Source organism: Scyliorhinus canicula, chromosome 11, assembly GCF_902713615.1.
Source record: "Scyliorhinus canicula chromosome 11, sScyCan1.1, whole genome shotgun sequence".
In the NCBI taxonomy this organism is placed as follows: Eukaryota; Metazoa; Chordata; class Chondrichthyes; order Carcharhiniformes; family Scyliorhinidae; genus Scyliorhinus; species Scyliorhinus canicula.
This window is the reverse complement of record NC_052156.1, coordinates 56,927,639-56,949,854: the sequence shown is the minus strand read 5'-3', so window position 1 is coordinate 56,949,854 and position 22,216 is coordinate 56,927,639. Positions and strand designations below refer to the sequence as shown.

General features: G+C 45.9%; 1 protein-coding gene across 3 annotated transcripts in view; it reads left to right on the top strand.

Annotated features, from left to right (window-relative positions):
• Window positions 1-22,216, top strand: part of tafa4b (TAFA chemokine like family member 4b) — a 492,967-nt gene that overhangs the window by 30,723 nt on the left and 440,028 nt on the right. Inside the window, exon 2 of one of the 3 annotated variants that reach the window (XM_038810611.1) lies at window positions 12,375-12,497. The exons of the other annotated variants lie outside the window; for them this stretch is intronic. The gene's annotated coding sequence lies outside the window, so the exon portion shown is untranslated. The remainder of the gene's footprint in view (window positions 1-12,374; window positions 12,498-22,216) is intronic. 3 annotated transcript variants of the gene reach the window in all.

The following is a 22,216-nucleotide window of genomic DNA, read 5'->3' as shown; positions in this document are numbered from 1 at the left end:
TCCTCCTTCCTTATGTCTTTCTGCACTTATTTAATGAAAAAGTGCCCCTGGGAACAACGGGCATTAAATTCTAAAAACAAAATCAAGCCTCAAGCAGGAGCCATCCAACTTCCTCCTACATGCCGCCACCACAAGCTCAGTAATCATTCAAAGATATCAGTTTAATATAGTGGAGAGGTCCCCTGGTGAGTCCGTCACCGGGTCCATATCATGGCTATGGAAGATAGCCGTGCTTTGTTAGTATGGAACTTCTTTGTCCCATATTCTCCGTGATTGTTTGGTCTTCAGAATAAACAACATGGAAACACAAAAGAAACTTTTCTGCAAAGTCTCCCTGGCCTTTCAGATGGCACTACAGATCTGTCCTGGGAAAGTGAATGAAATGAAAATCACTTATTGTCACAAGTAGGCTTCAAATGAAGTTACTGTGAAAAGCCCCTAGTCGCCACATTCCGGCGCCTGTTTGGGGAGGCTGGTACGGGAATTGAACCGTGCTGCTGGCCTGCCTTGGTCTGCTTTCAAAGCCAGCAATTTAGCCCTGTGCTAAACCAGCCCCTAAGTGCGGAACACAGCGTTTAAGAGGTACAAGGGATGGAGGTGAATGCTTTAGGGCGTCACCCCTTACGTGATACCTGTGGCCTGGATTGAACACCACGGCGACTCCGCTCTCTGAGCAGTAACTGGGGTGGCCCCCACTGAGATGTTAATGGGTCGTAGGCTTCAAACACTATTGAGTTTGATTACCCGGACATCGGTGCAAAGGTGCACTGTGACCAAGATTTGCAAGAGTGTTGCCCAGCTCGATGTCGACCTCTTTGACACTTCACACCTGACTATGTGGTATTTGTTTGTAACTTCAATGACAGTGCTCGCTGGTTCTCTGGCATTGTCCTCTGCCAAACAGTACCAGTCTCTTTTTTCAAGATAAATTTAGAGTACCGAATTCATTTTTTTCCAATTAAGGGGCAATTTAGCGTGGCCAATCCACATCTTTGGGTTATGGGGGCGAAATCCACGCAAACACGGGGATAATGTGCAAACTCCACACGGACTGTGACCCAGAGCCAGGATCAAACCTGCGACCTCAGTGCCGTGAGGCAGCAGTGCTAACCACTATGCCACCGTGCTGCTGCACCGGACCAGTCTCTTAACAAGTTCGGGTCCGGGATCAACTGATACGATGGCATTTGGATCACATTCGCTCAGGCAGGTTGCTCCCTCATGGGGTTCCTGGAAAGAAACCATGGCCGAACCAGAATGTTTCCATTCTCTCTCAACGCCGACCTGCCCAACATAGTGTCTTCCAACTCAGAAATGGAGATGCAGACCTCTGAGGTTTTGGACGCTGATCAGCTGCCTCCCACCGATTGTCTGCTGTGGCATTCTTGCCGCAGACGAGATTAATCAGAAAGATATATGCCGACTGACCCAGTGCCTCAGCTCAATGACGAGTTGCCGGGGCTGAAGAGAAGCTGAGGTCTTCCGCCTCATTGGTCGTTGAAGGGGTTTTCGTAATTTGCGGGGCTGGAATGTAATAGCCCACTACAGAGTGGGAATGATTATCAAACCCATGGTCCTTGTGGAGGAAGAGCTTCTCTGCTAGGGGCAGAGGATAATTCTTAACCTCTGTATAAAAAGTCAGCCAGTAAAGCACCAAACAGTGAGGAACCCGGAAAGGATCTTTTGGGCTGTGTGTATATTGAGTTGTAAATAAAACGTTGTTTCTTTATTTTACTCAGCATGGACTCCCCGTGTCCTAATTAAACTTCGAACTGAATATTCTGAAAATCTTCCAGTTGCCACATGTCTCCAATGTTGAGGAGAATGTTAGCTCATCGTGAACAAAGATAAGTGCCTGTTCCATGAAACAGAATCAAATTATTTGGTATTGTTTTCATCGAAGATGGCATATCATCTGATCCACAGAAAGCTGATGCTAATGCAAACGCTGCAGGAAGTTTGGAGTTTGCTAGGACTCATCATGTACTGTAGTCGCTTCATTCCAGATCTTGCTACATTATTTGCCCTGTATATGATCTGACAAAAGAGACCACCACCAATTGGGAGTGGACAAAATCACATAAAAATGCTGTACATTAAACAACGCTTGTTAACAAGTTGCCCAAATGCCTCAGAAATCCAACTAGTCATGGATGTGTGCTCAGCTGGGTTATGTGCATTTCTCATTCATAAAGACAAGGCAGGAAACACATCAATCATTGTGATGGCAAACAGATTGGTAATGTAGAACAGCATTATTCATCAGCAGAGCAAGAAGGATTCTCAATCACGCGGGGTATCTTACACTTACATCTCTACTTGTATGAAAGTGAGTTTGAAGTAATAACCTATCAAAACCTACTAGTAAGCCTAGTAAGCCTGTTCAACAACCCATACAGCATACCATCTACTCGAATAGAGGTTGGATACTCAAATTGCAACAGTACAAGTTCCATTTCAAGAGGCCAGGCAATCTCAACCCAATGATATTGATTGCTGGACCTTTGAGTCCTTCTAATTGCGAGGAAAAGGTTGCCATACAACATCTTAACGACATAAGCCTAAATGTGGTGCCAAAGACGCTAAAACTAGCTGACACCAAAGCAACAAAATGAGGTAAATAATTGCACCTATGTATGACAGCTGTGGAATTACAAAACAGGAAAGATGTGATTGAGAGAGCATTAAGAAATTAAATCGTTCACACATGACAAGATCTTCACAATGTTTGAAATAAGCTCATCATTATAAACACATCTGACCTTGTGTTACACAGAAACTGTATGGCCATCTGCACCCACTGAGGGAATGTGTTGTCAATATAGCACATGAAGGTCACCAGGGAATTATCAAAACCAAACAACTCCATTGGGAAAAGGTGTGGTTCCCAAGAATTGACCACATGTTAAAGCACAAAACCAATCAGTATTTGCCATGCCAGGCAACCATAATGTCAAATCTTCATGGTCCTCTCAAGGTGTCTAAATTACCTCCAGGTCTATGGATTGATGATAGTGTTGATACTGCAGACTCACACACTGGTGAATGCTTGTTCTTTGTCACTGACAACTATGGCAGATTCTCAGTTGTTGAAATATCAACTTCAACGAAAGCAATCAACTCAATGCTGGAAACAGGTCATTATTCAAAGCACTGAAAATGCCATTTGGAAGCATAGAATCTGATTCCAACATCTACATCTCAGATGAAGAATGTAAGTTAAACAAGACCACACTTGATGTCAGATGATATCCTACCCCTGAGAGCAAATGTCGATCAACCATTCTCAAATTATGATGCTGTAAAGTGAACGATTTTTCGTACTAGGAGGTGTGGTGTCCTATTGCCTGGCAGTGTTAGAGGGAGATCTAGGATCTAGCAGCACTGGAAAGTTAGCACAGAAGTCTCTGAACACTCAAAGTGCTGTAGCATCAAGACTTGGCTGGTAGAGGGTGTGGTTAAGTATTGAGGAGGGTGGACTTAAGTATTGCTAATCTAAGTAACACTCGGAAGTGAAAATGAGTAGCCTACAAGAGAAAACAAGGAGTTATTAATCATTTTCTTGGGAACATTGCCGGAAATAAAAGTACTGAGAATTCAATCTTCTAATTGTTTTGAAGTCTTTTGAACGAAAAGAAAATGGACATGGTTATAAGATGAGAGTGAGTACCCTTTCCATTCTACCGAGAGAATCCCAATGATGCCAGCTTGGAAATTCTTCAAATTGCACATATTCAGAATCCACAAATGTGTTCGGCAACTATGTTCAATTTTTCAAGGGATGAGTAATTCTGTGTATCCCAGATTTTGTGACAGGCTGGGCGCTTAGAGGAAAACTTCAATGAAAGTTAAAAAAAAATCCCACAAAATTCAATGGGCAAATTTAATCATATTATGGGTGGGATTCTGTGATCCTGAGGCTAATTGTTGACGCTGACGGAAACGTCGTTGCGTTTCTCGACGGCGTCAACACGTTCTCAGGATCAGCAATTCTGGCCCCTAAAGGGGGCCAACATGGTGCTGGAGTGATCTACGCTGCTCTAGCTGCTGATCCTGGTGTGCACTGGGCGTCCCGGGATCCGCGCATGTGCAGTGGCACCGGCGCCAACACGTGCATACGCAGTGGTTCCCTTCTCCGCGCCGGCCCCAACGCAACATGGTGTCGAGCTACAGAGCAGAAGAAAGGAGGCCCACAAGCCAGAGAGGCTGGCTCACCGATTGGTGGGCCCCGATCGTGGGCCAGGCCACATCGGAGCCTCCCCCAAGGTCGGACCCCCCTCCCCCCACAGTCCACCCCTGGACCCTTCCACGCCGAGGTCCGGCCGGCTGAGAGCAGGTGTGAACGGCGCCGGCGGGACTCGGGTTTTTTACATAGCCGCTCGGCCCAACCCGGGCCGAGAATCGCCGGTAGAACCGCGTAGAGCGGCATAGAGCGGCCCACGATCAGCACCGTGCCAACCACGCTGGCGCCAATAGTGGTGATTCTCATCTCTGTGGAGAATCACGTGACAGCGTCGGGGCACCGCACCAGTCACGGGGATTCTTCGGCCCGGCCCCGGTCTGAGAGAATCCCGCCCTATGATTTTTTGATGTTTCTCTTTGTTAGAAATCATATTGGACATTTCAGTAAAGTAGAAAAGTAGATGAAACTGTTTTCAAAATGCATTAAGATCAGTTCACCTTCTTACTTTTATTGACAGGTTTCTCAATTGGCCATTAAGGATTGACTGTTTTCACATGATTTCAGCAGTTTCTCATTGGGAATTACTTTGAACTGTTTTCCTTACCTTTAATTTATATGCTTCCCATCTCTTCAGTTCTGATATGTTCCAGATTTAGTTTAAGCCCCCAGTCAGTAAGGTGTAATGGAGAAATTTTATCTCAGGAGAAAGTTACAGGATTAATGGAACAATTACAGGAAGTATAACATCTGTAACTTTGTCAAAATGTTTAATATGTTATTGGTCTATTTTATAAAATAGGGGGCTGAATTCTCAGAGAATGGGGCTAAGTCCCCACACCCGCGGGAAAAAGGGCGCTGTGGTGAATGAGATTCACACGGTATTATAAGTTACCAATGTCACTCAGTTCCCGTTGTATATATGTACCGATATTGTAAGTGCAGTTGCACTACCTGGCCACCAGGGGAGAAGCTCTGGGAGTACTTGAGAGGTTGTACTGGGCTCCCCCCTTGGCTCCGCCCAGAACTCCTCCCCCTGGAGCTGCTGTATAAAGATCCGTGCCACAGAGCCAGCCGGCCAGTTCATCGAAAGTTCAACGGCGAACAGGCTGGCTCTGTTGTAAGTATATTAAAACCGCTATTCTAATCCTACAAGCACGTGTCTGTAGAAAGTCCAGATTGATCCTCCATTTTGCAGGGGAACCAGCAGGGCCCCAGAGTACCCCTCGCAGCTCCGGCTGCGATTGGGGGTCCTGCACTTCTGGCCTGAGGTCCGCGCATGTGCACAGCAGCGGCCAGCCGCAGCGGCCCAACGCAACATGGCAGACCCACAGAGCGGACCGGCCCCGTGAATATAGGCCCCCTCACGATCACGCCCCCGATAGCGAGCCTGGCCATCCTGGAGGACCCCCACTCCCCCTGCCATCCTGGAGGACCCCCCCCCCCCCAGTGACGGATTCCCCCACCCCCCCCCCAACCATGGCGGCCGCGGACTAAGTCTGCAGCCGCCACTCTGAGTGCCCGCCGGGTGGAACCATGAGAGAACCGCGTCGGCAGGAACTCGGCCAGTTGCCGGCGGAGAATCGCCGTGGGGGCTTCTGTCAATGGCCCCCGACCGGCGGCGCGCCGACTGCGCGTGCACGATTGGCGGCGAGGGATCAGGCATCCTGTGGGAGGAATGGGATTTTGGGTTTTGAAGACCATGCGGGAGGCACAAATGCAGTGGGTCACCATTTTATGGGGAGCGGGAGGCGATGCCCCTGATGCGCACAGCGCACAGCGCACGCTCTTTCCTTCCCATGTTGTCACCACAGTTTCACTGGCAACCGCATTATGGCGGTAGAGGCAGGATTAGGCCCTAAATTATCACTTTATTGGGTAATTAAGGGCTTCAAAAGGCTTAAGTGCAGGCAGGTGATCGGGTGCCTTACCTATCCACTGTATTATGGGAAATGGGTTGGGATGAGCAGGACAGCAGTGGGTCAGCCCCCCATCAGATTATGATGTGGAGATGCCGGTGTTGGACTGGGGTGAGCACAGTAAGAAGTCTTACAACACCAGGTTAAAGTCCAACAGGTTTGATTCAAACACGAGCTTTCGGAGCGCAGCTCATTCACCTGAGGAAGGAGCTGCGCTCCGAAAGCTCGTGTTTGAATCAAACCCATCAGATTAGACATGCCCCCCACCACCCCAGCAAAAACATGCCTTGTGAGGGGGGGTATGTAAAATCCAGCCCAGATTTCAAATGTAACCAAAGATATAATACATACTCAAAGTGTAATTTAAGGCCTTTAATTCACTTTAAATATTTAAGATCGGGGCGGGATTCTCCGACCCCCCGCCGGGTAGGAGAATCGCTGCGGGTCAGCGTGAATCCCGCCACCGCCGTCCTCCCAATTCTCCCGCCCCCCAAAAACCGGACCGGTGTAAGTCGTGCCACCCGCCTCGGGGTCCGATGCGACTCAATGGGCGCCGGGGCCACCCGAATTCTCCGGCCCTTGATGGGCCGAAGTCCCGCCCGCCTGTATCTGGTCCTGCCGGTGTAAATCAGAGTAGGTCCCTTACCGGTGGGACCTGGCGGTACGGGTGTCTCCGGGGTTCCTGGGGGCCCCCGGGAGGTGCCCCCACAGTGGCCTGGCCTGCGATCGGGGCCCACCGATCCACGGCGGGCCTGTGCCGTGGGGGGCACTCTATTTCTCCGCACCGGCCAATGTGGTCCTCCGCGATGGCCGATGCAGAGACAAACCCTCCCGCGCATGTGTGGGGATGACGCCAGCATGTGCTGGCGGTCCCGCACATGTACCGACTCGCGCCGGCCGGCGGAGGCCCTTTGGCGCCAGTTGTCGTGGCACCAAACCCCTATCCCGCCGGCTGGCGTGGCGCCAACAACTCCGGGGCGGGCCTAGCCCCTGAAGGGGCGGAGGATTCCGCACCTTTTGGGGCAGCCCGACACCGGAGTGGTTCAAGCCACTCCGTCCCGCCGGGACCCCCTGCCCCACTGGGTAGGGGGGAATCCCACCCCAGGTATACAACGAAAGGCAATATAACAAACTAATCAACCTACTGACCCTGGTATTCGACAGGTTGAATTTGCATTGGCTGAAAGGACCAAAAAAAGATTTTCTGTGAAGTTTGTCTATAGGGTGATTTTACTGATTTGGGTGTCTTGTGGGAGGTTGAATGTGGGAAATTACAGACAAGTTAGTTTAACATCTGTTGTTGGAAAATTGTTAGAATCAATTATCAAGGATGTAATATCGAGACATTTGGAAAGCCAATGCACTATCCATCAGAGTTAGCATGGTTGTATGAAGGGAAAATCGTGTTTAACTAATTTGCTCGAGTTCTTCGAGGATATAAAAAGCAAAGTGGATAATGGAGATCCTGTAGATGTAGAATATCTGGACTTCTGGTAGGCATTTAATAAGGTGCCGGACAGAAGGTTGATTCACAAGGTGAGATTGCATGGGGTTATGGGTAATTTAGCAGTTTTGACGGACAGGAATCGGAGAGTCGGGATAAATGGGTCTTTTTCTGGATGGCAAAATGTAACCAGTGGGTTTCCAAGGGTTCGATCTTTGGGCCCCATCTATTTACAATCTATATTAACAACATGGATACAGGGATAGAACGATCTATAGCCACATTTACAGATGACACAAAAATAGGTGGGACAGTAAGTTGCAATGAGGAAATAAGAACCTTACAATTGGATATAGATAGGTTAAGAGAGTGGGCCAAAATGTGGCAGATGGAGTTTAGCGTGGATAAGTGCGAGGTCATGCATTTTGGCTGAAAAAATGGAAAGGCAACTTATTATCTGAATGAAGAGAGACTTCGGGGTGCTCCATTGCAGAGGGATCTGGGTGGCCTCATGAATGAGTCACAGTAAATGAGCATGCAGGTGCAGCAGATAATAAGGAAAGCAAATGGCATGTTGTCTTTTATAGCAAAAGGAATTGAGTATAAAGGAAAGGAAGTGTTGTTGCAATGATATAAGGCATTGGTAGGACCCCTGGAGTATTGTGCATGGTTTTGGTCCCCATATTTGAGGAAAGATGCAGTGGCATTGGAGGCAGTTCAGAGGAGGTTCACTAGATTGATCCCAGAGTTTAGGGATTTGTTGTATGAGGAGAAATTGAACAGTTTAGGCCTATAATCTCTGGAGTTTAGAAGAATGAGGGGAGATCTAATTGAGGTATACAAGATGCTAAAAGGTGGGCAGCACGGTGGCGCAGTGGTCGCACTGCAGTCTCACGGAGCCGAGGTCCCAGGTTCGATCCCGGCTCTGGGTCACTGTCCGTGTGGAGTTTGCACATTCTCCCCGTGTTTGCGTGGGTTTCACCCCCCACAACCCAAAGATGTGCAAGGTAGGTGGAGTGAACACACTAAATTGCCCCTTAATTGGAAAAATGAATTGGGTACTCTAAATTTATTTTTAAAAAGACGCTAAAAGGTATGGATTAAGTAGGTGTGGAGCTGATGCTTCCTCTTGTGGGGCAACTAAAACATAATCTTAAAATAAGAGGCAGCAAATTTAAAACAGATTTGAGAAGAAGCTACTTCTCCCAAAGGGTTGTGATACCCCAGAGTGTGGTGGATGCTGGAAGAGTGAGTAAATTTATGGGGGTGTTAGACATCTTTTTAATTGGTAATTGGTTGAAGGGTGATGGAGAACGGGCACGACGGTGGAGTGGAGGCCAGGATGGGATCAGTGATGGGTGTTAAGCTGGGGAGGCTAAATTGCTTACTCCTGCTCCTAGGTCATGTGATCTAGGGAGGAGATGCTCCAGCTGATTTCGCAATCCAGTTCTTGGTCTGTAACATTGTAGGGAGCAGATGAGGAAGATATCAGCCATGATGAAATGGAAGAGCAGACCCGATGGATCGAATGGCCTAATTCTGCTCCTATATCTTATGAACTTCTGATTTTCTCAGCCGTGAATGTTAGAGCAACTTAATTAAAATTGATCATTTGAAAGTGCTAACAATTGTAGTCTCCTCATATAGATTCTTGTAATGGATATATTGTTAATTGGAATTTTTGGTTAAAGGGAACATTTATTCAGGTATTGATTCATTCCCCTGTAAGCTGGAGTGGGACCACTGTTGAACTGGCAGAACTCCAAGCATCATTGAATCGGATTCACTAATGCTTTAACAAGTGGAAGTGTATTTTTATAATAAAATTTATTTAATCTGTCTGTATGTTTAGTCTGTCACCTATATCGTGATCACTAAATTACAAGTCTTCACCATTAGTGTTTATAAATTAATTTTTCTCCTTTGTTCTTTTATTTCCATTATTCATCAATCATATTACACAATTTCTTCTAATTTAACTTACTGTCCAATTACAATCCAGCAAACTAAATTCTTTGAGTAAGGTGCCTTGCTCACCCCTTCCATTTTACACCTGAAAATATCACTACTTCAAAGAATAGCAGGAGAGTTTTCCCTTGTCCGATCAATATTGATTACTCAACTCAACATCAGTGAAACAGATTTCCTGGTCATTATCATGGTGCTGGGACCTTACTATACGCAAATTCAGGTTTGCCATATCACAGCGGAGAAAGTATTTCATTCTCTGTAAGATGCTTTGAAATATCCCGAGGTTGTGGAAAGCACAATGCAATTCCAAGCTTTTCTTTTATAAATGCAATAAAATCAATCATGATGAAGACGTGCAAAATTCATAAACCTATTTAAACAAGAGATTCCAACAGCTCGCCTCTCAATAAATAAGACAACATCATGTGATCACTTCTTGTACCCTGGTCACAAGTTCCTTTTATTGCCTGATTAAAAAAAATATTTATTTCATGGGTTGTGATCATCACTGGCAGGGCCAGCATTTGTTGCCCATCCCTCATTGCTCCTTGAACTGAGTGGTTTGGTAGGCCATTTCAGATGGCATTCAAGAGTTGACCACGTTGCTGTGGGTCTGAAGCCACATGTAGGCCAGACCGGGTAAGGACGACAGATTTTCTCCCCCAAAAGGACATTAACGAAGTGGATAGAATTTTGCAATAAGAGATGATAACTCCATGCTCACCATTACTGAGGCTGGCTTTCAGTGAATTGCAATTTAAATTCCACCAGCTGCCGTGATTGAATTTGAGGCCCATGTCTCCAGAGCATTAGCCTGGGCCTTTGGATTAGCAGTCCAGTAACATTACCATGACTACACTGTCCCTTAACTGTCTCTAATTGCCCGGTTTTGTAGTCCCCACGTAAATAAGGATCCTAGACAAATAAAGCAAAAGAGGGAGAGGGAAATTATGGAAGGCACAGATAGAATATCAAGATCAGTGAGAAAATATTATAATGTTTTCCATTTATAGAATAAACAATTTCCCTCACTTTTTCAGTTTGCTTTGAGAACTGCGTGGAGAGAAGCATCTCTGAACATAAGTACTGTTGAAACAAACATCCTTAGCTAGAGGGCATGAGAAGCTGTGAAATCATTTAGTGAGATGCTGACTGAAGAAAGTTTGAGTTGGGGCCCAGCCTGAAAAACCTGAGAGTTCCGATACAAACAAACTTGGCCTTGGCGTGTTCAGAGTGACAAACAAACTGATTTTACATATTTATTTTAGACAGAGACTGGAAGGATTCAGTGAAATGAGAGTTGCTGACTCAAATTGAATGTGTCTGGCATGCAAGAAAGAATGATTGGTGACAGGACTATGCAATAAATGCACAAAGCATTGACGTTGACAACCAAGGCCTAACATGTGACAACACAGGATTTAGCAAGTTTGTTTTCTTGCCTTTCGAACAAGTGTTGCTTTTCTCTTCAAAATATTTTCAGATTGAAAGACACAATACATATTTTTTCTCCATATATGTTTTTAGAAATATTTATTGTCATTCATGTAGTGGCCCCGACAGAATTTAGAAATAATAGGGTATGCATGCACGGTCAGCACGGAAAGGTTAGCATAGGACCCACTCAGACATGGGGAGAATGTGCAAACTCCACACAGACAGTGACCTGAGGCCAGAATTGAACCCGAGTCCCTGGCGCTGTGAGGCCGGGATTCGGGTTCAATTCTGGCCTTGGGTCACTGTCTGTGTGGAGTTTGCACATTCTCCCCGTGTCTGAGTGGGTTTCCTTCGGGTGTTCCGGTTTCCTCCCACAATTCAAAAATGTGCAGGTTCGGTGGTTTGGACATACTAAATTATCCCTTAATGTCTAACAAAATGCAAGATAGGTAGGGTCATGGGGATGGGTCAAGCTAGGGTGCTCTTTCAGAGGGGCAGTGCAGACCCGATGGACCAAATGGCCTCCTTCTGCCCTCTTGGGCTTCTATGGCAATTGACAATACACCAGACAAGAATGCACTGGACAACTGAACACAATGAAATTATTTGTATTGTGTCTTTCAATCTGAAATTATTTTGCACAGAAAAGCAACACTTGTTCGAAAGGCAAGCAAACAAACTTGCTAAATCCTGTGTTAGAACAGTACAGCACAGAACAGGCCCTTCGGCCCTCGATATTGTGCCGAGCAATGATCACCCTACTCAAGCCCACATATCCACCCTATACCAGTAACCCAACAACCCCCATTAACCTTATTTTTTAGGACACTAAGGGCAATTTAGCCTGGCCAATCCACCTAACCCGCACATCTTTGGACTGTGGGAGGAAACCGGAGCATCCGGAGGAAACCCACGCACAAACGGGGAGGACGTGCAGACTCCGCACAGACAGTGACCCAGCCGGGAATCGAACCTGGGACCCTGGAGCTGTGAAGCATTTATGCTAACCACCATGCTACCGTGCTGCCCCATATTGTCACATGTTAGGCCTTGGTTGTCAACGTCAATGCTTTGTGCATTTATTTCATCGACCCATTGTTAAATACGCTTCAGCATTGGTTGGCAGGAAATGCCATTCAACTTGATTGCGTGCAAAATTCCCTCCTCCTCTCATTCTTTCCATCGTTGCTCAATCCACTCAGATAAATAGATAAATCCAAAGTCAACAAGATAGGTCACGTGACACCATTGACTGGCCTGCTATTGCCAAACTTTCAGAAATAAGTGGTCCTTTCCTGTTTGCAATATTATTGTAATTTCAGTTTGAAACATGCATTGAATACATTTCAGGAATTCTCCTATTGAATCCAACATTCCTTGAGGTCAATAGGAAAGTCTAAACTATTGCTGTTTTCCTTGACAGCTTCCAATGAAGAGAGGCTGATCAGAGGTCCATAGGGATACTTCTAGTTTATATCAGTTGGGAATCTAAACCCATGAAGAATGTGTTGAAACAGATTTATATCTGAACATAATAATCAGCAAGGTAAGATACATGATAATTTTGCATTTAAATATTATTTCAAATATATTAAGCAGCCATTTAAAATCATCACTGGCTTGCCAATTTAAAAAAAAACTTTATGCTACCAAGACAGATGATTGAATACCAAAACTGTTGGCAGACAAGCAAACTTTAAGGACAATGTGCCAACCGAGGAAATCAAAAGGAAAAAGCTCATCAACAACCATTAAAAATTTGATAGAGTCTCAAAAAACTGACAACACAAAAATAGCTTGAGCATATGCCTATGACAAATAGTTACACTGAAAGTGCAGTACGATATGGGCTTGTCACAACATAAGCTGCAGGTATACATGTTATGTACATGTCATTACCTGTAATAGTGGAAAAACCTGATTCAAAATGTTAGAAATTTCACTTATTTCTTCTGCAGAAAACGCATTCAAATGTAGATATGTATCAGCACACTCAGTGCGTTTGTGGGTTTCCTCCGGGTGCTCCGGTTTCCTCCCACAATCCAAAGATGTGCAGGTTAGGACCATTAGGGGGATTGGCCGTGCTAATTTGCCCCTTAGTGTCCAAAAAGATTAGATGGGGTTACTGGGTTACAGGGATAGGGTGGAGGTATGGGGTGGCCTTTCCGAGGGTCGGCGCAGACTCGATGGGCCGAATGGCCTTCTTCTGCACTGTAAATTCTGTGAAAGTTGCTCAAGCTGATCATTAATTTATGATTTATATGTTTGTCAGAGTAACACATGGATGCCCTTCCATGTCGGCTCCTGTTCGCACTCCTCTCCCCTTAACCCTCCTAGTTAATACTTTCATTGATCTTTCTGTCTCCTCACCCCTCCTCAGGTTCACATCAGTAACCTGACCCCAAGTTCATGGCGATTCTTCTTCCTCCCATCTTCTCTCCAGCATCTCCTCAGTTCGTGCCAGTAATCCATCTCCAATTCACTCTCTTTTCCTCCACCACCTCTCAATCCCTGCTGAGACTCTTTCTCTCCCCTCAGTTCACGCTTCAATATTTCCCCTTTTCCTCTTCTGTCCTCTGTTTTTAAATTGGCCACCTTCATCACCTGACCCTTTTCTTCAAGCTGGCATTATTCCCACCCTCTCCTCTCTCTTCGGATTATGTTGTTACTGGTCTATCGCCAGATCTAAAGCAAAAACTAAACATTTGCTCACAGATGCATCAAGCTGCAAGTCACAGTTGCACTTTTCTTTAGAATCAATGGCATTGTGGGAAATTCTGAAGGGCAGGAGCTCTAAGAAAATATATTGACCATACCATTTCTCAATCTACTATTACATTGTTTTCCATTGTTTGGAGAGTTGGGCAGAGAAATGGCAGATGGAGTTCAATCCAGGCAAATGCGAGGTGATGCATTTTGGAAGATCAAATTCAAGAGCGGACTATATGGTCAATGGAAGGATCTTGTGGAAAATTGATGTGCAGAGAGATCTGGGAGTTCACGTCCATTGTACCCTGAAGGTGGCAACGCAGGTTGATAGAGTGGTCAAGAAGGCATACAGCATGCTTGCCTTCATCGGACGGGGTATTGAGTACAAGAGTTGGCAGCTCATGTTACAGTTGTATAGGACTTTGGTTCGGCCACATTTGGAATACTGCGTGCAGTTCTGGTCGCCACATGTGGATGTGGATGCCTTGGAGAGGGTACAGAGGAGGTTCACCAGGATGTTGCCTGGTATGGAGGGTGCTAGTTATGAAGAAAGGTTGAGTAGATTAGGATTGTTATCATTGGAAAGATGGAAGTTGAGGGGGGACCTGATTGAGGTCTACAAAATTATGAGAGGTATGGACAGGGTGGATAGCAACAAGCTTTTCCCAAGAGTGGGGGTGTCAGTTACAAGGGGTCATGATTTCAAAGTGAGAGGGGGAAAGTTTAAGGGAGATGTGCGTGGAAAGTTTTTTTACGCAGAGGGCGGTGGGTGCCTGGAACGCTTTACCAGCGGAGGCGGTAGAGGCGGGCATGATAGCATCATTTAAGAAGCATCTAGACAGATACATGAATGGGTGGGAACAGAGGGAAGTAGACCTTGGAAAATAGGAGACAGGTTTAGATAAAGGATCTGGATCAGCGCAGGCTGGGAGGGCCGAAGGGCCTGTTCCTGTGCTGTAATTTTCTTTGTTCTTTGTTCTTTATACAATAATCATTTGAGTTCATTAATGTCAGTAAAAACATGCTTAAAATAAAATTAGTGCCAGGAGGCACTGTATTTTGAACCATGTGGTTATTTTGAATCACGAGTCTTTAGCCTAGCTTGAATTTCATTATGCAGCAGTTCAATTATTTAAGTCAAGTCTTTTAAAAACATTAATTACAGAAAACATTACTTCTGACTGGGGAGTTGGTGTGTAGACGGAACTCTGCTCTCCTTGACTTACATTAGTGACCTAGATCTGGCTGTAGGGGCACAATCACAAAAAAAGGAGATGATGCAAGACTTGGAAGTACTATGAACTGCGAGGAGGGTTACTGTTAGACTTCACGAGGATATAAACAGCCCGGTGGAATGAGCAGTAACGTGGCAGATGAAATTTTATGTAGGGGGAGGATGAGGGAGGGAATTGAGGGCGGGAGAGGAGGGGGAGAATGGAGAATGGAAGAGGGAGGAGAAGAATGGTGGGTAGGAGAAGGATTTGGAGGGAGGTGAAGAATGGATGATTTGGGTGGGAGTAGTGAAGAGGGGAGTTTGACAATATGTATACAGTGGTTAGCACTGTTGCTTCACACGCCTGAAACCCGGGTTCAATTCCCGGCTTGGGTCACTGTCTGTGCGGAGTCTGAACGTTCTCCCCAAGTCCTCGGGGGTTTCCTCCAGGTGCTCCGGTTTCCTCTCACAATTCCCAAAGATGTGCTGTTAGGTGAATTGGACATTCTGAATTCTCCCTCAGTGTACCCGAAAAGATGCCGGAATGTGGTGACTAGGGGACTTTCACAGTAACTTCATTGCAGTGTTAATGTAAGCCAAATGTGACAATAATATAGATTATTATAATGAAGGGGTAACAATTTACTATAACTGCATCCAACCACTAGATGGCGATCAAGCGCATACACATGGATCATGTGATACCCTTGATTCGGGGAGAAGGTTGATCGGCGAGGTCGGGAATAGTTGTGTTAATAAGAGCTGTGTAATTAGAATCATAGTTTTGGTGAATCAGTAATCTTTTATATCTTAGCAAGCAAGTCAAATCTATTTAGTTGTAGTGTAAATAAATTAGTTTTGTTCAAAATTCGACTTGATGTTCTTTGAGAGACACTACACTTCAAAGCCATTCTCATTCAGAAACTAAAGAACATCCGGGAGGAAGAGTGGGAATGGGAGGAGAAATGGTCAGGGGTGAGTGTGGAAGCAGTGATTTCTGACCCACTTCCCCAGGTTACTGGGTTGAGGGGTGTGGAGCAGCCTCAGGGAGGATGCATTTAAATACAAGGCACAAATCCTGCAGTCAGTGCCTGGGGCTGAAGGATTGTCACCCAGCATGAGCCCTTGTGAATCCTCAGACAATAAGCTTCATCATTTACTGAATGAACAAAGTGCAAACAGTTCAGTGCAAATCTTTGTTCATCTCAGTTCTTAACGTCCGAGCCAATATTTAAAAAAATACAAGTGCAAAATAGATGCTGCAACTCTGAATATTTTTAGAAAACAGTAGATACACAGCAAGTCTGATAGTATCTCCGCAGAGAGAAACAGAATGATTTCAGGTCCATGACCTTCCCTAAGTACAGTACTGGAAAATACTGGAGAGATGCAACAGTTAACAGCATATGAGTGCTGGGTTAAGTCAAGCTTCTGCAAACATGCTTAATGGAAATATATCAGTACAAAACTAACCAAATAATGTTCCAGGAATGGTCTTGGGTGCAGAACATGACTCCAGAACTGCCTGACCTTGGCCATGTAATTAAGTCAGTCACATAACACTCACTCAGTGATCAGTCAAAAGCAGTTTATGGAACTGAAAAATTACTTTGAATGGAAAGAGAGCCACAGTATGAAAGATGATCCCCTAGCCCCCCCCCCCCCCCCCCCCCCCCCCCGGCCCACACATACAGTAAGTGCAGTTTACCCCTCTTAATACAGGATTCAGAACCCAGGAAACAAAGTGGTAAATCCCATTCTTGTTGCAAAGCTTGATTCAAACAAATGTTTCCTGTTAATCACTCATTGCTTTGGTGGTGGTGTTAAGTGGGAAAGTGAAACAGTTCCATTGAACTGTTGTTATTTTTTCTGTCATTAAATAGTTTGGTAAGTTACCATTATAAAACAAAGTAAAACAAAAATGTTTCCAATTACAGTTGCCCAGTTGACACACTGAAAAGTGGGGCGTGAGGTTTGCTCATTTTACCCACTTGATTGACTCCACCCCTGTGAAGTTTCTTCACCAACCAGGATGCACGCATAAACTTTCTCTGGCCAATCCCAAAGTGTATGTAACTTTCAGACGAGAGTATAAAGTTGCAAAGGAAAAGAGTTGACAAAAATATAAGGAAACTTCTTAAACTTTGACTCATGCAGTTGCATCCTCCAACTGCCACCCAACCTTCAGTACAAATCCAAATTGTTTTATACTTGGCACTGAGCCAGTGTTTTGAACCATCTGCATCCCCTTCTCCCAGATCTGGTCGGAGGTTTCGGAGCGGCACTGCAGTGCACGCTGGAAGAACTGATACTTTAGATCTATCAGTTTATTTGTTTCTGCATGGAGAACCGATGGCAACCATAGCTGGCACTTTAACTTGGTTGCATGTGAGCAGTCCCCATGGTGCAAGAAGTCATGGATCGATAAGGCCATGCATTCTTCCCTCATTAACGGCTGCATTTGTATCATAGGATGAATTCCCACTCTCTCAATCTGCAGCTCGTTTATGACCAATGCCAAAAGATCATACAAGTGAATGCCACTACCAAGGGGTCTGTTACGATAACTTTTATTTCTGTACTTGACTGAAGCCTTATTTTTCTCCAAGAACCTGTTTGAACAGTGTGTAAGGCAGTTGGGATGTTACGTTTGTCGTAGAGTCTTTTGTGCCGATATGGTCCTTGATTCATGGTCGCTAAATTCTGAGTTAAACTTATTGCAGGCTACAACTTGTGTACAGCTGCTTGGATGACATGACCCTCTGAGTTTTTAGTCATGTGTCCAGCTGGAGAAAAAGTCACCAGGTGTTACCTTTTCTCCTTTATTCTTTTACTCTGTACTTTCTGTGGCTCTGTTCCAATTATGGCAATCAGTGAATTTGCCCTTCTTTTTATGTTATCTATGTCCTAATGCTTAGAGTCACCAGGTATCAAATGATACCACAACAAGTTTCAACCAGCTATCGATCTAAGAGCCAAACACCAGTTAGTTAGTTCAAGGTCAAGGGTACTTTATTTACACACAATTAGTCATGCAACATAAACACTACTAGTTAACTACACCTATTGACTAAGACAACCTGTACTTAACTTCGGGCACCTGGCTTAGGTCAGAGAAACAGTGGCCGCTGTTTGATTCTGGATCTATCGAGTCCAAAGGAGTAAGTGCTGCTCAGCTAGGCTCATCCATCTGGTAGCGAGCGTTGAACTTGTACTTGCTTCTGGTGTTGCTGCAATTGGAGATGGCCGTGACCAGGGTACCAGGTCCAAGAGAGGACGAACATATAGCGAACCCTTCTTCGTATACTTGGAGGTTTTCGTGCCCTTTTGGGCGGTCCTTCGGTTTGGGTCCTACTAATTGGGTGATCCTGATCACTCCGTTCAATTCCTAACCAATAAGTGGGCGGGGATCTGGGTGGCTGGGCATGTCCCAAGCAGTCACTGACCCCATTGTTTATGTGTCCCCTGAACAGGGAGTGGCGCCGAGATGTCATGGGACTGTACCGGTCGCTCGAGTACCAGTCCTTTGTTTTGGTGAAGTTGGGCCATCAAATGCTAATTGGCCTCATTACAATTCTAATTGGTCGGAGTTTCGATACCGTCTGGACTTCTTGCTCACAAATATGCATTTCAGGCTCTGAGTCTTTGCTTGTCCATTTTACCCGCTAGGCTTTGCGGGTTTCCCTGTACCTAGTTGGAAGTGGCCATCCCAGATGGCTACACAGGCCTATCTAGAGCTTGTCCCCATTCGTTTCAGCTCTGTATACCTATTATCTCTTGCCTCCATTTCGTGTTAAAGGCACATAACCAGAGCACTTTTGCTAGTTGAGATTCCTCTGTCAAAAATTAATTCTTCTCTAACTCCTCATAAGTGACGAGACAAGTCCCAGACATTACTCCAAGAATAATTTCCTCTCATCTCCTAAATACGTTTGTCAATGGGATCCATCCAAACCCTCTTGAAGGATTGTAAAGCATTAATCTTCTGTGAAGATTACGGTGGCACGGTAGCACAGAGTTTAGCACTGTTGCTTCACAGCGCCAGGGACCCGGGCTCGATTCCCGGCTGGGTCACTGCCTGTTCAGAGTCTGCACGTTCTCCCCGTGTCTGCGTGGGTTTCCTTCAGGTGCTCCGGTTTCCTCCCACAGGCCAAAGATGTACAGATTAGGTGGATTGGCCATGATAAATTACCCTTAGTGGCCAAAAAGGTTAGGTGGGGTAGGTGTTGGACTTAAGTAGGGTGCTCTTTCCAAGGGCCGGTGCAGACTAGATGGGCATATTGGCCTCCTTCTGCACTGTAAATTCTATGATTCTTCTATGAATCTATGGATTCTATGAATATCTGCTTCTGAAATCCTTTCCACACTTTGACCACTTTTGGGAGAATTAACGCTTTCTCAGTTTATAAGTGCTGCTCCTAGTCCTACCTGAATCCATCTCTGAAGCACATCTCTGCTTGCACATTGCTCATGACTTTAATAATCTTAAATACTTGGATTATATGATTATGCGATTATTAATTAATGCAATTATTGCCCTTCTTGGTCCATCACTAGAGTACGTTTTAGTATTTGCTCTGGTGATGGTGACAACACTGGCAAGCCACTATTTATTACTCATCCCTTGTTGCTCTCAGGACATTAAGATTCAACTTTGTAGTGTGGGACTGGAGTCATGTGTAGTCCATACCAGGTTGGAATGGTGAACCAGTTGGGTTTCTACAAGAAAGGTTTCTGCAATGGTGGAGGTTTGAAGGTCTATTACCAGCCATTGTTCTCTGTCTGCTATCGTGGGGTGTCTTTTCCTTTAAGCCAAATGCAGAAAGCGAGAATTACTTTCAGTTATCATGAGATTTATTAAAGCCCAGGGCCAGCATGCAGCCTGCTATGGATATGATTAATAGGTACCACATATACTTTTTGCGGTTTTTCGTGAAGTGATTGCATGTAAAGCTGTGAGGAAAGGATGACGTGCAGCTGAGGATTGAGCATGTGCTGCCCCCCCCCCCCCCCCAAGTAACATTTGAAAGCAATTCAAGTAGTTTATATGGTGAGGTAACTGCTACTGCCTTCCTGGCATCCTAACATGGTACATCTTTGACCTTTGTTTTGCGCTCAACTGCCGTACATGGTTTGGCCATGTTAGCAATTGCTGTTCTGGCCACCTCCTGCCACTGTTGCTGAGCTACTTGCTTTGCAGTGTCTACACTGCTTCATGTCAAACATGGTCTTGTTTCACTGCCTGATTTCCTCCTGAAGCAACTTGGGTGGAAAATGAATCACACAATGCTCAAAAGTTGTGGATTACAAACATGTGAACCACGTGTGCTGCTGTTGCTGCAGAGAGAAAAGGCATGGAGATGCCCACACTCTGGGTTCTTGTAAAACACGATGAGAGGTTTATTAGGGGTGATGCTCATACAATCAAGATGGTGATCTGCCTAAAACCCACAACTCTGCTGGCGTCACTACATATCACATGGTGATGCATAGCCGACAGGAATGTATTCTCTGAAGCAGATCTTCATTTCCAGAGCAGCAGAAGCCTTGGATAACAGTGAAGGGGGAAGGGAGTTCCATTTGAAACTGAGAGAAGAAGGACAGTGGTTTGGCGTGAAGCAGGATGTCAGTTTTGAATGTGGGAGGGAGAAGAGTACTATCTGAATAAAGGAGGGAGTGGTAGAGTCATGCCGGCGTAGACAAAGGGGGGATGGTGGGGTGAGGAGAATGTAAGCTTGAATTGAGAAAGGAGGGGTCACCGATGAATTGGCACAAGGGATGAGAGAATGATGCATGGTTTGAACAAACCATGGTTGGAGCAGAGTGAGAAGATGGAAAGGACATCGATCTTTTTTTTTTAATAAATGTTTTTTATTGAGTTTTCATATTTTATATATGACAAATTACAAATTATTAGAGAGAAAAAAGAAAACACAAAAATTTATCATGAATATTTACAGGTAAGCATCTTCATAACAACAATTGTGGCCTCCCCTTTAGCCAGCATACATATTTTACCTTCCCCAATATGGCCGAGGCACATGTTTATAGGCATTTATAGTTTGGTTTTGGGCCTTGGCTTGCCATCAAACCCCCATAACGAGCCCGTAACCCCCCCCCCCCCCCCCCGGCTACCTTCCCCCGATTCCCGTCCATTTTCCCCTGATTCTTGGCCACCCGACTATTCTTCCTCTTGTACGTTGGCCACAAACAGGTCCCGGAACAATTGCATGAATGGCTCCCACGTTCTGTGGAAGCCGTCGTCTGACCCTCGGATGGCGAATTTGATTTTCTCCATTTGGAGAGCTTCCGAGAGGTCGGACAGCCAGTCTGCAGCTCTGGGCGGTGCTGCTGACCGCCAGCCAAACAGGATTCTACGGCGGGCGATCAGGGAGGCAAAGGCAAGGGCGTCCGCCCTCCTCCCCAGGAATAGATCTGGCTGGTCTGAAACCCCGTAGACCGCCACTATCGGGCATGGCTCGACCCTCACCCCCACCACTTTGGACATAGCCTCGAAGAAGGCTGTCCAGTACTCCACAAGTCTGGGGCAAGACCAGAACATGTGGGCGTGGTTGGCCGGGCCTCTTTGGCACCGCTCACATCTGTCCTCCACCTCCGGGAAGAACCTACTCATACGGTTACTCGTTAAGTGGGCTCTATGTACCACTTTTAGTTGCGTCAGGCCGAGCCTTGCGCACGTGGAGGTGGAGTTGACCCTATGCAGTGCTTCGCTCCAGAGTCCCCACCCTATCTCCATCCCCACGTCGTCCTCCCATTTCCTTCTTGTTGCGTCCAGTACGGTGTCGTCCCTATCTACCAGTCGGTCATACATGTCACTACAGTTCCCTTTCTCTAGGATACTTGCGTCCAGTAGGTCTTCCAGTAGTGTCTGTCGTGGCGGTTGTGGGTACGTCCTTGTCTCCTTTCGTAGAAAGTTTTTGAGCTGCAGGTACCGTAGCTCGTTCCCCCCAGCTAGCTGAAATTTCTCTGTCAGTTCGTCCAGTGTTGCGATCCTGTCGTCCGTGTATAGGTCCCTGACTGTCAGTGTCCCCCCGTCCTGCCTCCACCTTTTGAAGGTGGCGTCAGTCAGTGCTGGTTTGAACCTATGGTTGTTGCAGATGGGAGCCTTGTCCGACATTTTGTACAGGCCAAATTGCTGCCGCAGTTGGTTCCAGGATTGGAGGGTGGCTGTCACCACTGGGCTGCTGGAGTGTTTTTTGGGTGGGGATGGGAGTGCTGCCATGGCGAGGGCCCGGAAGGAGGTTCCCATGCAGGAGGCCTCCTCCGCATGCACCCACTCGGCTTCTGGCTCCTGGATCCATCCCCTTACTCGCTCGGCTGTT